The following is a 12,736-nucleotide window of genomic DNA, read 5'->3' on the forward strand; positions in this document are numbered from 1 at the left end:
TGTATCCACAAACTACCTTCCCTCCAGGATTTTATAGACAATACAGTTTTATGAACACACACAAAGGTAAACATTTGTATGTTTACCTAAGGCTCTCATTCATTCATTCATTCATTCATTTAACTAATATGCATGCAAACACTCTTGTATTTGAACTGGGGACATAAATACATAAATGAGGTGATTTCTACTTTACAGAGGTCATATTCTAGTGGAAAGATGGACTACAGGTAGAATGAATAATGAGAGATGGCGATACCTGCTAGGAGGTAAATCAAGTGTGTGTGTGTGTGTGTGTGTGTGTGTGTGTGTGTGGTGGGGGTGGGAGGGGTGCACGATAGGGTCAGTATGTTCTTCAGATGGAAGGCTGCTCTGAAGGGATGACATTTAGGCTGAAACCTGGCAGGTGAACAGGAACTGGGTGAGAAAGATGACAGGCAAAACATTCCAGATAGATGGAAGAGCAAGTGAAGGGCAGTGAAGCAGAGCACCTTGGCTTTTCTTTGCACATTGCAGTGTTGGTTTAGTCACTCAAGGAAGGCGGCAGAGAAAGACTTTTCCCCTTCCAGTGTGGACGCAACTTATTTCTGAGGCTTTGGTTAGGAATAGTGAGTTCATTGACTACTTCCTGCGCTTTGTTTCCTAGTTCATTTTCCTATAGGCTTCTGCCTTGTGTTCCTTGAGAGGGTGCTCAATGCTCCTAAAGCTTTTTACTGCTCTTAAAGGAGCTCTTCCATACCTACACAGCATGCAGCTACTTGAAATTACATAGATGTGAGCAATGAAATGCACAGGCATGCCTGAAAAACTTGGATGCACATTGAATTCAATTTCAAAACTTCAAGAAAACATGCCATTTAGGAGAATAAAATAAAAAGTAAACAATGATCTATACTCAGGCTGCATGTGTTTAGTTAAATTTTCATATTTCAGGCTCCTTTAAGAGCACTAAAATGCTGGAGGATCACTGACCCTCCCTTATCTTTAACTTGTGGCCCGGTGCATGAAATTCGTGCACAGGGGAAGGGAGTGTCCTTCAGCCCAGCCTGCACCCTCTAGCAATCTGGGACCATTGGCTACTAACCACTCACCTACCTGCCGGCCTGCTCGCCCCCAACTGCCCCCCCCCCACACCAGCCTGATCACCCACAACTGCCCTCCCCTCCTGGCCTGATTGCCCCTAACCACCTCTGCCTCGGCCCCACCACCATGGCTTTGTCCGGAAGGTCTCCTGGTCTAATTGGCATATTACCCTTTTATTAGTATAGATGGCACGCAAGTCAAGACATCCTGGAAGAGAGTTTCCTTACGGAAGGGTCAGCTTTCCGGGACCTGGAGGATTACAGGAACCGAGAAGTTCACATGTATCATTTCCTCACAGGTAAGTTTAGATGACAAAGAGCTTAGATTTTCTGCTTCCTCTATGAAGTCAAAAGAATGCCAATATTTCAAATTTCATTTTTAAAGGTTCCATACTCATGCTTCACCAGATGCCATTACCTGATTTATTCACTCAAATGGACTCAATTTCTAAATAATATGAAAATAGGCTACAACTAGGAAGTACAAGTCTCAGTTTTGTACTTGGTTACAAAAAAGGTTACCACTTCAGACTCCTGCTTCCTGAAGAGACCCTTCTGGTTAGTCTCATTACTACAAATCAGAGCCATTTGTAACACCTTAGCCTTGCCTGGCTAGGAAGGCCATTCTATTGGCTGTGTAGACAAACTCTTAGGAGAGTCAGTGATCCATCACTCCCCTACCGAGTTTAATCATATTCACTTCAGGAAGCGATCTGCCTTGGGACAGTTTGCAGTACTGCTATAATTTATCATAGGAGGCAAAGTGCCCATTTATACACTGCCAGGAAAGCCTCCTGGAAAAAAAGTGATAAATATATTGTTTCCAAACCTAAATCAAAAATTTCATCATTTAAACATGTCAAGCCTTCATAATATACAAGACAAAGCATATATATATATATATATATATATATATATATATATAGCAATACCCTAGATACATAGATATAAAGCATAAATTTGGAAGTGCATTTAAGATATTACAGAAAACACTTAAGTCTGTTTACTTCATCCTACACAATCTTGCAAAACAGGTATTGCTATTCTCATCCTACAGGCAGAAAAACAGACTGCAGAACTCAAGTATAGTGTCAAGGATATACTCAGAGAAGAAGCCTGTACTTGTCCCCATTCCTCTGAACAGCTTGTCATGCAAATAGGGAAGAAAATACAATGAGTTACAAGACAAATATAAAAAGCATGCATCAATAAGTGTAGGAATACTATCGAGAAGAGCAAGAATGCAGAAATTCATAGAACCCCCATCTGCTTCTCCCTGTCCCAGAGTGATGAATTTGGTAGTTTTTGTTCTCTGGGAAACCCCAACTGTTGACAGGCAAATAAAGAAGTCCCTTGGTAAATGTTATCCTCTGTTATCCCACACAAGAAACATATAAATATCCCACCCTCCCTACCCTTGCTGGCCGACACCGCTTTGGTCTCAACCCTTCTGTTCGCAGATGAAACAATACATTTATAAATTTTGCTTTTTAATTTCATTAGTTTTTGAACATTAGTTCAGAGAACAAAAACTAAGGAAATTAAAAAGCAAAATTTATGGAAGCAGGAGTCTGAAGTGGTAACCTTTTCTGTAACCAAGTACAAAACTGAGACTTGTACTTCCTAGTGGTACAAGGAAGCTTATTTTCATATTATTTAGAAATTGAGTCCATTTGAGTGAATAAATCAGATAATGGCATCTGGTGAAGCATGAGTATGGAACCTTTAAAAATGAAATTTGAAATATTAGCATTCTTTTGACTTCATATAGGAAGCAGAAAATCTAAGGACTGGTAATATTTTTCCCCCCATAGAAGATATACCTGCTGCTAGGCCGATGCCGAGAGGAACCAGACCAAATGAAATTAAAAAGCAAAATTTATAAATGTATTGTTTCATCTGCGAACAGAAGGGCTGAGACCAAAGTGGTGTCGGCCAGCAAGAGTAGAGAGGGTGGGGTATTTATGTTTCTTGTGTGGGTCAAGGCTAGCAGTTAAGCTGGTTGCAGGCGCAAGCTTTTGCAGGGACCTGGGTCTTGAGCTGCTCTTCTTGGCCGCTTATCTGTCTCTTATGACACCAGAAATCAGAATAACTGGAAAATCGCAGAGAGGGCAGGAGCCCCAAGCGGGGCACAATGGAAAAGTACTGAGTGCAGGGGAGAAACTGAGCACCCGGAAAGGTACAGGACACACCTAACAGCTGCCCACTGGAGACCCTACCTCCTGTGGGCACAGGGTCCTGACAAGATATTTTATTTGTCTAGTGTTATCCAGCATCCAGCTTCACATTGTAACAGAACCATTTCCTATGTCTCATGGTTCTGTGGGTTGCCTACCCGTGGTCGACAAACCACGGCTCATGAGCCACATGCAGCTCTTTGGCCCCTTCAGTGTGGCTCTTCCACAAAATACTACATGCGGGTGGGCACGTACAGTACGATTGAAACTTTGTGGCCCATGCGCAGAAGTAGGTATTTTGTGGAAGAGCTGGTATTTTGTGGAAGAGCCACACTGAAGGGGCCAAAAAGCTGCATGTGGCTCACAAGCCGCGGTTTGCCGACCACTGGCCTAGGTTAAGCTGGATGGTTCTTTTCCATGTGACTTCAGCAGTGTGCGGAGTCATCCTAGGTTACGCTGGAATGTCAGTGGACTGACAGGAGGCACTGGCTCTCAGGTGGGAGTTCATCTGGGGATGTCAACTGGGCTAACGTGGCTTCTCCATTCCACAGAATGGAAGCTGGGCTCTAAGAGGGATCATCCAGACAGCAAGCCCTTCAAAAAAGCTTCCAGCTTCTCATGCCTGGGCTTGGAGGTCCCAGTATGCCCCTTCCCTGCTTTCTGTGGACTAGTCCAGATTTAGGGAGAAGAAAACAGCTCTGCCTCTGAATGTGACCTTCAGCATGAACACACCGAGGGGGAAAATGGCTGGAGGTCATCTTTGGAACGAAGCTCCCATAAAAGGTCACACCTTTGATAGGTAGAGAACCTGGAGGAATGCCCCCGAAACCTTCCCATTAAGGAACACCTGGTTAATATCATATGTATTGGATGTAAAAGTGCCCTACTGATATAGAGCCAAGAATTATTATAAGCAGGTAAATATTATGAGAGACTTTTTTAGGAGATGCATGTTGAGTCTAATCTGACTGCGATGGTATTTACAGATTGAACAACCTCAGTAATACTTACACTTTTATAATACAAGCAATCCAGGGCGTGAGCTGTAATAGTGATATTTGCCCAAGTTGATGTTTTAAGCATAGAGAAAGCAGCAAATCTGTGTGTCTGAGTTTTATTGTAAAGACAAGCTTGTAGCAAATCAGACAGACTACGTTTTAAGGTTTTGTTCTAAGGTTGATTCTTATAAATCTCTATGAATTAATCTGCATCACAGCTTTAGTGGTAACCGAATAACACATTTGTGACAGATGGTGGACCAGATGACTGAATATGCATTACTGCTTGTTCCTCGCCAAACAACTTTTAAATACACAGCCTACTGAGCGATTGAAAATGACTTGTGGATTTATGGTATACGTTATATTTGTAGTAACATAAAACTAAAAGGTATCCATAGATGCCAAAAGAGTATCTTCTGACCACCTTTCAGGTGTGACTGCTGTGTAGGCACCAGGTGTGGGGATGGAAGCGGAAAGCTAGACCGCGCCCAGTGGGTCCTCTGACCAGTAGCCACACGTGGCTTGGAAGAGCCAGAGCCTCGCCACAGCAACCCGAGAGGATACGTGAAGCCGGCTCTGGAGATGGTGAATCTTTTAACTGAGCCAATGGGCTCCTTGGAATCCTGTTTCTCAGCCAAAAATGGTGCTCCAAGGCAGCCATCCATTTGTTGCCATTCAAGGGCTTGTTTGAGAATTAGAAACAGCATCCTATTTAACAAAGAGCTAATATGCTAATCAGACTGGATGGCGGAACGACCTTCTGGAAAGACCAGTGGTCAGGGGCCACCCCTTGCATGAATTTCATGCATCGGGCCTCTAGTCTTTAATAATCATGAACATTCCTTGATGGGTTTAGAAGAGTTTCTCATGTTTGGATTTTGCTTATTTTTCACACAAAAAATGGTCATTTGAGCTGTAAGGTAAAAGTTTAGCCTCCTAGGCTGAATGGTGGGAAGACTGGAGTTTTCTCCTCAAGGACCCACATTGTCCTAATACAATAGGTCTGACCCCGGCCATGCTGGGAAAGGTAGACGGTGGAGCTATTCGCCTTTCTGGAATTGACATGATTCACCGCACACCTGTACTAGACATGAAGCGCTACGTCACTGATTGTGACTCACCACAAAATTTGATTGAGTCTTTAGAGGAGTGTCATTTACAGAACAATCGATATAAACCCAAAGTCGTTTATATGATGAACCATGGCCCTGCAGTCACACTAAGGAGAAGTCTGAATGTCCCGAAGACAGAACTTTAGGAGGAAACGACATTCAACACAATGACAGCCCAAATCCACTGAGCTCACCTAAGCACAGAGAGAGCAGCAGGCTTGGGACTAGAACCCAGAGTGGTCAGAGGTTGACTGTGACAGGGTCCGGAAGGAGCCTAGAGAAGAGCTTTGCAGAGGAGAGCACAGACAAGAGGCCACGGAGAGGGCAGGAAGCGTTGGCCCCACCAGGCAGTAGGTGGCGTGCCCCAGGGCCCCTTCATGGCCCTCTTTGAGACAGCCTGTTTGACTTTGGTTGTCACCAGTGGATTTTTCCTACAAGCTAATGGTGTGCCTCCTTTGCAGAGCAAAGCAGCACTTTATGGTCTCACTGCTTTGATTGATTTGAGTTGTTCATTTGAAAACTATGTATTTAATAAATTGAGAGAACTTCTTTAAATTAAAAATAAAAAGTATCTTCTGTGGGAAAACCATGTTGGACGACAATGCAGTATAGTGTGTGTCCTTGTAACAATTTCATATGGTTATTTAAAAGTCAGGATCTGATGTCCTGTGCACCTAAGTGTTGCCAGTTCGATTCCTGGTCAGGGCATATACCTGGGTGACAGGTTCGATCCCTGGTCAGGGCCCAATACTCTCTCTCTCTCTCTCTCTCTCTCTCTCTCTCTCTCTCTCTCTCTCCATGTCCTCAGGTGAGGATTAAAAAAAGGCTCACGACCTGAGGCTGCAGTGAGCACAGTGTTAGCATTCTTATAAGATGAGACAGAGCTTGAATACTAAGCAGGTGTGAGGCAGGCATGGGTTCTGAAGCAGTGATAAGAGCATAGAATGGTGGTGTAGGGGAAGACAAAAAATTCATAAAATTATCCATGGTGGGTACTCTCAAGCAGATTCCATCTCAAATCTTTAAGAACCAGATGTTCTGCACAGAGAAAATGTAAGAAGTATCTTATTGTTTATTATAGTACAATTAGTTTTTTCAAGCAGCTATAAAAAGGACAACAAAATTGAGATTGTGTTTGGAATTATTACTGTTTTGTTAAGAGCAGGTAGGATTAGGAGGACACACACTATTGAGTGGGAAGAGCACCTGTCTCGTGTTATGGCTTGCAATGTAATGCAGTTGATACGAATTCATTCAGACATCGCATACCAGGGAGAGGAGTTAGAGGTCAGTAATTCATCTGCAGAGAACTCTTACACAAGACGATCCTTCCAGACATCCCTGGTGCCTCCTCCAGAACATAAGACCACCAGGTGACAGCGCTCTCATCGTTCCTTCTGTGCCACAGTCCCTATCCATGATTCCCTACCCCCACAGGCTGGCAGGCAGAGAGCAGTCTGTCTCTTAGGCTAAGACACACACTGGTTTGGCTACAGAGAATCTGTGTGGGACTGACCGCGAAGGGGTAGGGGACAGCTTTATTTTAACCCTTCAGGTGTGCCAGGAGTGCTGTGTGCCCTTAAAGGTAATATGAATCTCAAGGCAAATGGAGGGTCTATCCTGGATTCAACAATGCCAACAACTTACTACCCATTCAGCTCAAAACGCTGTGCTAACTCCCAGGCTAGCAGGTGCATGTAAAAAAGTCCTGTTTCATCAGCGCTGTTTGTAGGACTTCAGGCCCATTACTGTATAGAGACAGAGGGAAATGTCTGTGAGTTTGACAAGAGACAGGCACCTGGGCTGCTGCCCAGACATACACACTGCAGACAGCAGCCCGGATCACGCCCATCACTTCACTGCTGGGCTTAGCAGTTAGAATGGCTTTAAGGCCACATGGCCTTTGAGTTTGCTGTTTATGGGAAGGTGATGTCATGGAGGATCCACTTTAACATGAGAAAAACTAATAAAAAACCCTTCCTGCTGGAAGGCTCGAGAGAGCAAACTGTGTCACATACTAGTACTTCCTTCCTCCAGGCCCCGTGCATGGTCCGCCGGTAAGGGAAGCTGGCAGCTAGCTCCAGCTTCTGAGTCCTCCATGAGGGGTGTCTCGGGACTGAATCCTCAGCTCGCCGCTGGGCAAAAACAGCCAGAGAAACAAGCATTGAGGGAGAACAGTGGGGAGATAGAAGGAAAAGGAAGTGATCTCAAATGCAATGCAAAGTTGAGCATTCATCTCACAGGGAGAGCATTTGGATGAACTGGAGACTCAAGAACTCTCCCCCATACCAGCAGCTCCTTTGGGCTTGGCCTCCAAACGCACACTGACCACATAGCTGCTCCCAAGAAATGCAACAGAGCAGACAGGACTTGTAGCAAAGAGGCCAAAGTTCCAGTCAGTCTGTTCCCACAGGAGGAAACGACTCACTCTCAGCAATCTACTCTCAGAGGTAGGTAAGATCATTATTGCCCCTTGGTAGCTGAGGAGGACTTGAAAGAGGGAGAGGTTACGAGATGTGTTCCTCACAGAGCCGAGATGAGCCCTCAGTTTCAGGATCTCTGATTATAGTCCATCTCCTCAGGGAGCTTCCTTCAACTCTTCCATCTAAAATAACCCTCTCACTAGTGTCTAGTGCAGCCGTGGGCAAACTACGGCCCGCGGGCTGGATCTGGCCCATTTGAAATGAATAAAACTAAAAAAAAAAAAAGACCGTACCCTTTTATGTAATGATGTTTACTTTGAATTTATATTAGTTCACACAAACACTCCATCCATGCTTTTGTTCCGGCCCTCCGGTCCAGTTTAAGAACCCATTGTGGCCCTCGAGTCAAAAAGTTTGCCCACCCCTGGACTCTAGCGACTAGACACTCCATCAAAATCATTTTCTTCATAGCACGTATAACTGAGGCAGATTAGTAAGAAGCTAGAAAAGGGGAATGGGGAAACTGAGACAGTTAAAGGACTGAGCAATTTACAACCAGATTATACATTACAAGGTCGCATCTTTCCTAACCAAGGACACTTAAGAGCAAGTGGTTTATACATCCCAGACTGACTGTGCTAAGACAGAGCCACCTACGTGTCTGTCCCTCTTTAGGACATTCTTTGAAGGTGAAACTGACCAGAGAATAACCCTGATCTCTCTGCTTCTATATGTTCATTTTGATGAATCAGCATATTAAAGGACACACCTGAAAAGATGATGAATATGCTATTGAGCTCCCCCCCCCCCTTAGAACTCCTCAAAATTCCCACATTTATAAAACAGATAAAAAGCTTCAAGACAGAGGACCCATTGCACGTTCTCTCTTAGGCATGCCTGTGCCTTTCTGCTCTTCCTTTCCGCAGGCATGTATTTTTGCTTGCTTTCTCCTAAGCTCTAGAGGTTCCCAGAAGATTTGTAACCAGGGGAGCTGGGGCAGCAGCAGCTCGTCCTGGGCTAACCCCCTCAACCTATCCCCAAAGGCCCTCTTTTTGGCTCTAACTTTTTTCCTGAGCCCATGCAGCCCAGCTGGCTCACTTCTTCTACCTCCATACTTTCCTTCTAAAAGGCCAAGGCAGCCATGCCTAGGCTCGACTCTCCAGGTTTCCAAAGGGTCAAGGCAGCTCCACTTTGGCTCACTCCTGTTCCTTTGATCTTGCCTCTTCTAGCTTAAGCCCTTTCTTTATTCACTGTCCCCGGTTTAATAAACTTACTCTCAAAATCACCTGGACTCATATCATGAAATCTTTCCTGCATAAAGTCAAGAACCCACACATTCCAGATCATACTGTGGCAGACCCACCTTGGTCCTGGTCCCTTTCTGGTGATATCACTATCTGATATGTTCTTTTTATTTGTTTATTTGTTATTTTCTTCCACTAAAGGCAAATGTCAAGCAAATTGTGTCTTATTTGTTTTTTTCACTGCTTTCTCTCAATTCCTAGAACAGAACCTGGAACAAAGTCAGCATTCAGTAAATATTTTTTGTGTTTATCTTGTATATGAAATATTATCTTGTATATAGAATATTCACATTTTATATTAAATATTGTATGCATTTTTTCATGTAGCCACACAATCTTAATAATAATAACTATAAATGATGGCTTAGTATTCTTTCTGAGTGCCATAAGCACTGCTATTTATGGACATATAATTTATTTTCACTTTGTATATTATTATACTAAAATTTATAATAGACATATAATTTAGTATCTCTTTACATATGATTTTATCCTCTTTTTCACTGTTTTTTAAAGAATAAATGAGATGACTAAGTAATGGATTTTAACATTGTTATGATCCTGGATTCATAACAACCAATTTTTTAAAGAAAGAGTTGTACCAATTTAACTGTCAAAACATGATGCAAATTTCTTTCCCCCCAAAGCATTCATAGCTAGATGGGTTTCTTTCTTCAATGTTTGTCTTCTCAATTATCTCTATGAATGAGGGCAGAGAAATATCTACTTCGTTCCTCTAAGTGGTAGGTGATAGTGGAGCCACATCAAGTGTTGAGAAAGTCATCCTTAAGATAGGACCTTCATTTACTCAACTACCATTAGGCCTGCACATTGAATACAAGAAGATTTAGAACATTTAAGAGATAGCAGGGAAAGACCATATGGAGACATATTTCCCCGGGTACAAAATAACTACCAGATAATAGGAAATGATAGGTGGCAGCTACAGAGATAACTTCCTGTCTTGAACTGCCCCATATAGCTGCATAACTTGGAGAAAATTTTCAAGCCTTGCAAAAGCTTTTTTGAGAGATACAAAGATAGTTGTTACCACTTTTTTCATCCTATGACCAATACATTTTCTTAATCTTGAATAATATTCCAAGAGGAAACCTTACCAGGCCTCTCAGTTAAGTGTTAAGCAAATAAATTGTGAATATTTGCATTTACCATAGGGCTTAGGGCTTAAAGTCATCCTATAAATTTAAATTACCTTTGCCCTGAGGGCCAAGAATAGCTTCTTATTGATTGGTTTGTTTGTCCTGGGTGCAATAGGGGGTAGAAAGGCATAATTATCTCCATTTTTCATGTTTGTTGAAATGAACTTAGAGAGCCAAATATGCTAGCTAGTATTGAGATCCTTCTATTCTTGACTTTCAGTCCAGGACGTATTTTATTCCACTTAATTTAAATGTTATTATTAGATCATTGGTTCTTAAAATTTCCTATTTCTAAACCTCATCACTCTTGTTTAATTGTCTTCTCTTGGAGCAAAACAGTGACTACACAGTAATTTGTAATATTTGGCATATTGAACAATGCTATATATTGAATAAGCTACAAGTTTCTTCAATCATATATAAAATAACTATTTTGTTTAATACACATGTAGCTAATTTTTCAGCATAACAATTAGATACAGTTTTGCTTGAATTCCATTAATTTATACTCTTGCTGTCTTTTCATTGATTTTCTTTTGTTATCTAATAATATGTCTAATTTTATAACTTAATGTTGATTAGTCAATGTAAAAATACATCTTTCCAATCTGCTGAAAGCTAAAGTCTGAATATTTCCTTATATTTCCCCCCTAAGTGTGGATCTGTCTCTCTTTTAGGCCATGTAGTAACTAGTTAGACAGGATTTAGTATCAGCTACTGGAGATTCGTAAAACCCTGAAGGTCTTATCTTTTATCCTTACTTGCTCTTAAAATTATAAACTATCAAATGGAAATATCATCTTTAATTCCTGTTCCCTTTTGCTTGCTTATTTTACCAACAGATACTTATGTCGATAAAGGATACTAATGCTGTAAAACACTGAAAATATTAAAATTAAAACATTAGCTTATTATATCTTGAGCTTTTCCTGCTACTTAAGTTACAATAATGGGTTCTAATAAAATTTATTTCAGGCATGTCACAGCACAATGAACAATGTGCGGTACTATACGGTAGCTAGGATTATCTGGCTGAAGATTAGTTTGACAGAGCAAAGTCAGCTAGTTAAAAAGAAATGCTTTTGTTTGTAGTTGTTTTTATTAATTTTTAAAATATTCACTTCTCTTCCTTTCTCCCTTACTCCCTCCCATACTTACCTTACATCTTTTGAGAGCTTCATACATTTACTGGCTAAATGGTTTTTTGGTGATTAAATGACTTTCTACTCATCCCTAAGATGAGTTAGGAAAGAACTCATTGTTTCCACATGAAAAAATACTCATTTAGTTTTCAGAGTCTAAATTGATTCTCAATTCTAAGGCAGCAGCTCACTCTTCCTGAACCATACATTTGGGTCATGGACAAATAGTGTTCAGAACCCATGAAATCAACAGCTAAATGAGGAAGAACAGATCTGAAGACAATGAATGGAGTCCAGAGAGGGCTGAGAACACTTGGACTTTCCATCCTTTTCCTGATTTCTCTCCTGCTGAAGGTGCTCCAGCAGATCTGAGGGATGGCATTGGGTGTCCAGAAAATAAAGCAGGAGAAAATTTAAAATTACTCTTCCTCTTGATTTAATGTGAAGTTGATGTGTCAATAGTAGTGAATAGAAATCTATAACACATTGAGCTAGACTATTCTATATTTTCAGGCAACTACAGAATAAATTCTATAACTGTAGTGAAGGGAAATATTTGTAGCATAAAATGTGACTATTCTTTTTACGCTCTCATTCCTAGTTATTGGCATTTCATATCACCTCTGCAAACACATCTGGGAAATAATTTTAGTTTGGAGTTAGGCCACCTGTTCTGTACTTACAGAACCATTTACTTCTCCTTCACTGCATTCATCAACACTGCAGTCCCTTGATGGACGGCTTACTGCCTTTCTAGACTCTGAGGTCTTTGGGCAGCAGAGATAAGTTTTGCTGCATTCACTGTGGTGTCTCCAGTTCTGAGCACCAGTGATCCGGTCACAAACATTTTTTACAGGGAAACAGAAGAATAAATGAGTAAACACATGGTTGAAAGGTCAGCTCACATCTCAAAGATTTTCAGAGAACACGTGAAATCCACTGCAAATGTTCTAACACAATTAGGGATGAAGGTATAGGCACACACACAGCAATCTGTCCTCTTCAAGCTCAAATATAGTATCTCTTTTATTGCTGTTGTTAGTCCTCACAAAAAGATATTTTTCCATTATTATTTTTCAGAGAGAATGGAAGAGAGGGAGAAAGGGTGGGGGAAAGAAAAGGAGAGAAAGAGAGAGGTCGATGTGAGAGAGACATAGCAATTAGTTGCCTCCCCCATGCTCCCTGATCAGGGGCTGGGGTGGAACCTGCAACCCAGGTATGTGCCCTTGACCAGGAATCAAACCCTTTGGTGCTCAGGGCAATGCTCTAACCACTTAGCTACACCAGCCAGGGCTGAAATATGTATCTTTTAAAAATATATTTTATTATTTTTTT

At 41.7% G+C, this 12,736-nt stretch overlaps 1 pseudogene; it reads left to right on the top strand.

The window, feature by feature from the left end:
- Positions 1-249: 249 nt before the first annotated feature.
- Positions 250-6,749, top strand: LOC139018510 (tRNA (adenine(37)-N6)-methyltransferase-like; annotated as a pseudogene).
- The last annotated feature ends 5,987 nt before the right edge of the window (positions 6,750-12,736 follow it).

The sequence above is a fragment of the Myotis yumanensis genome, unplaced genomic scaffold (assembly GCF_028538775.1).
Source record: "Myotis yumanensis isolate MYYU_CA2020_CCGP unplaced genomic scaffold, mMyoYum1.0.hap1 SCAF_10, whole genome shotgun sequence".
Lineage (NCBI taxonomy): Eukaryota > Metazoa > Chordata > Mammalia > Chiroptera > Vespertilionidae > Myotis > Myotis yumanensis.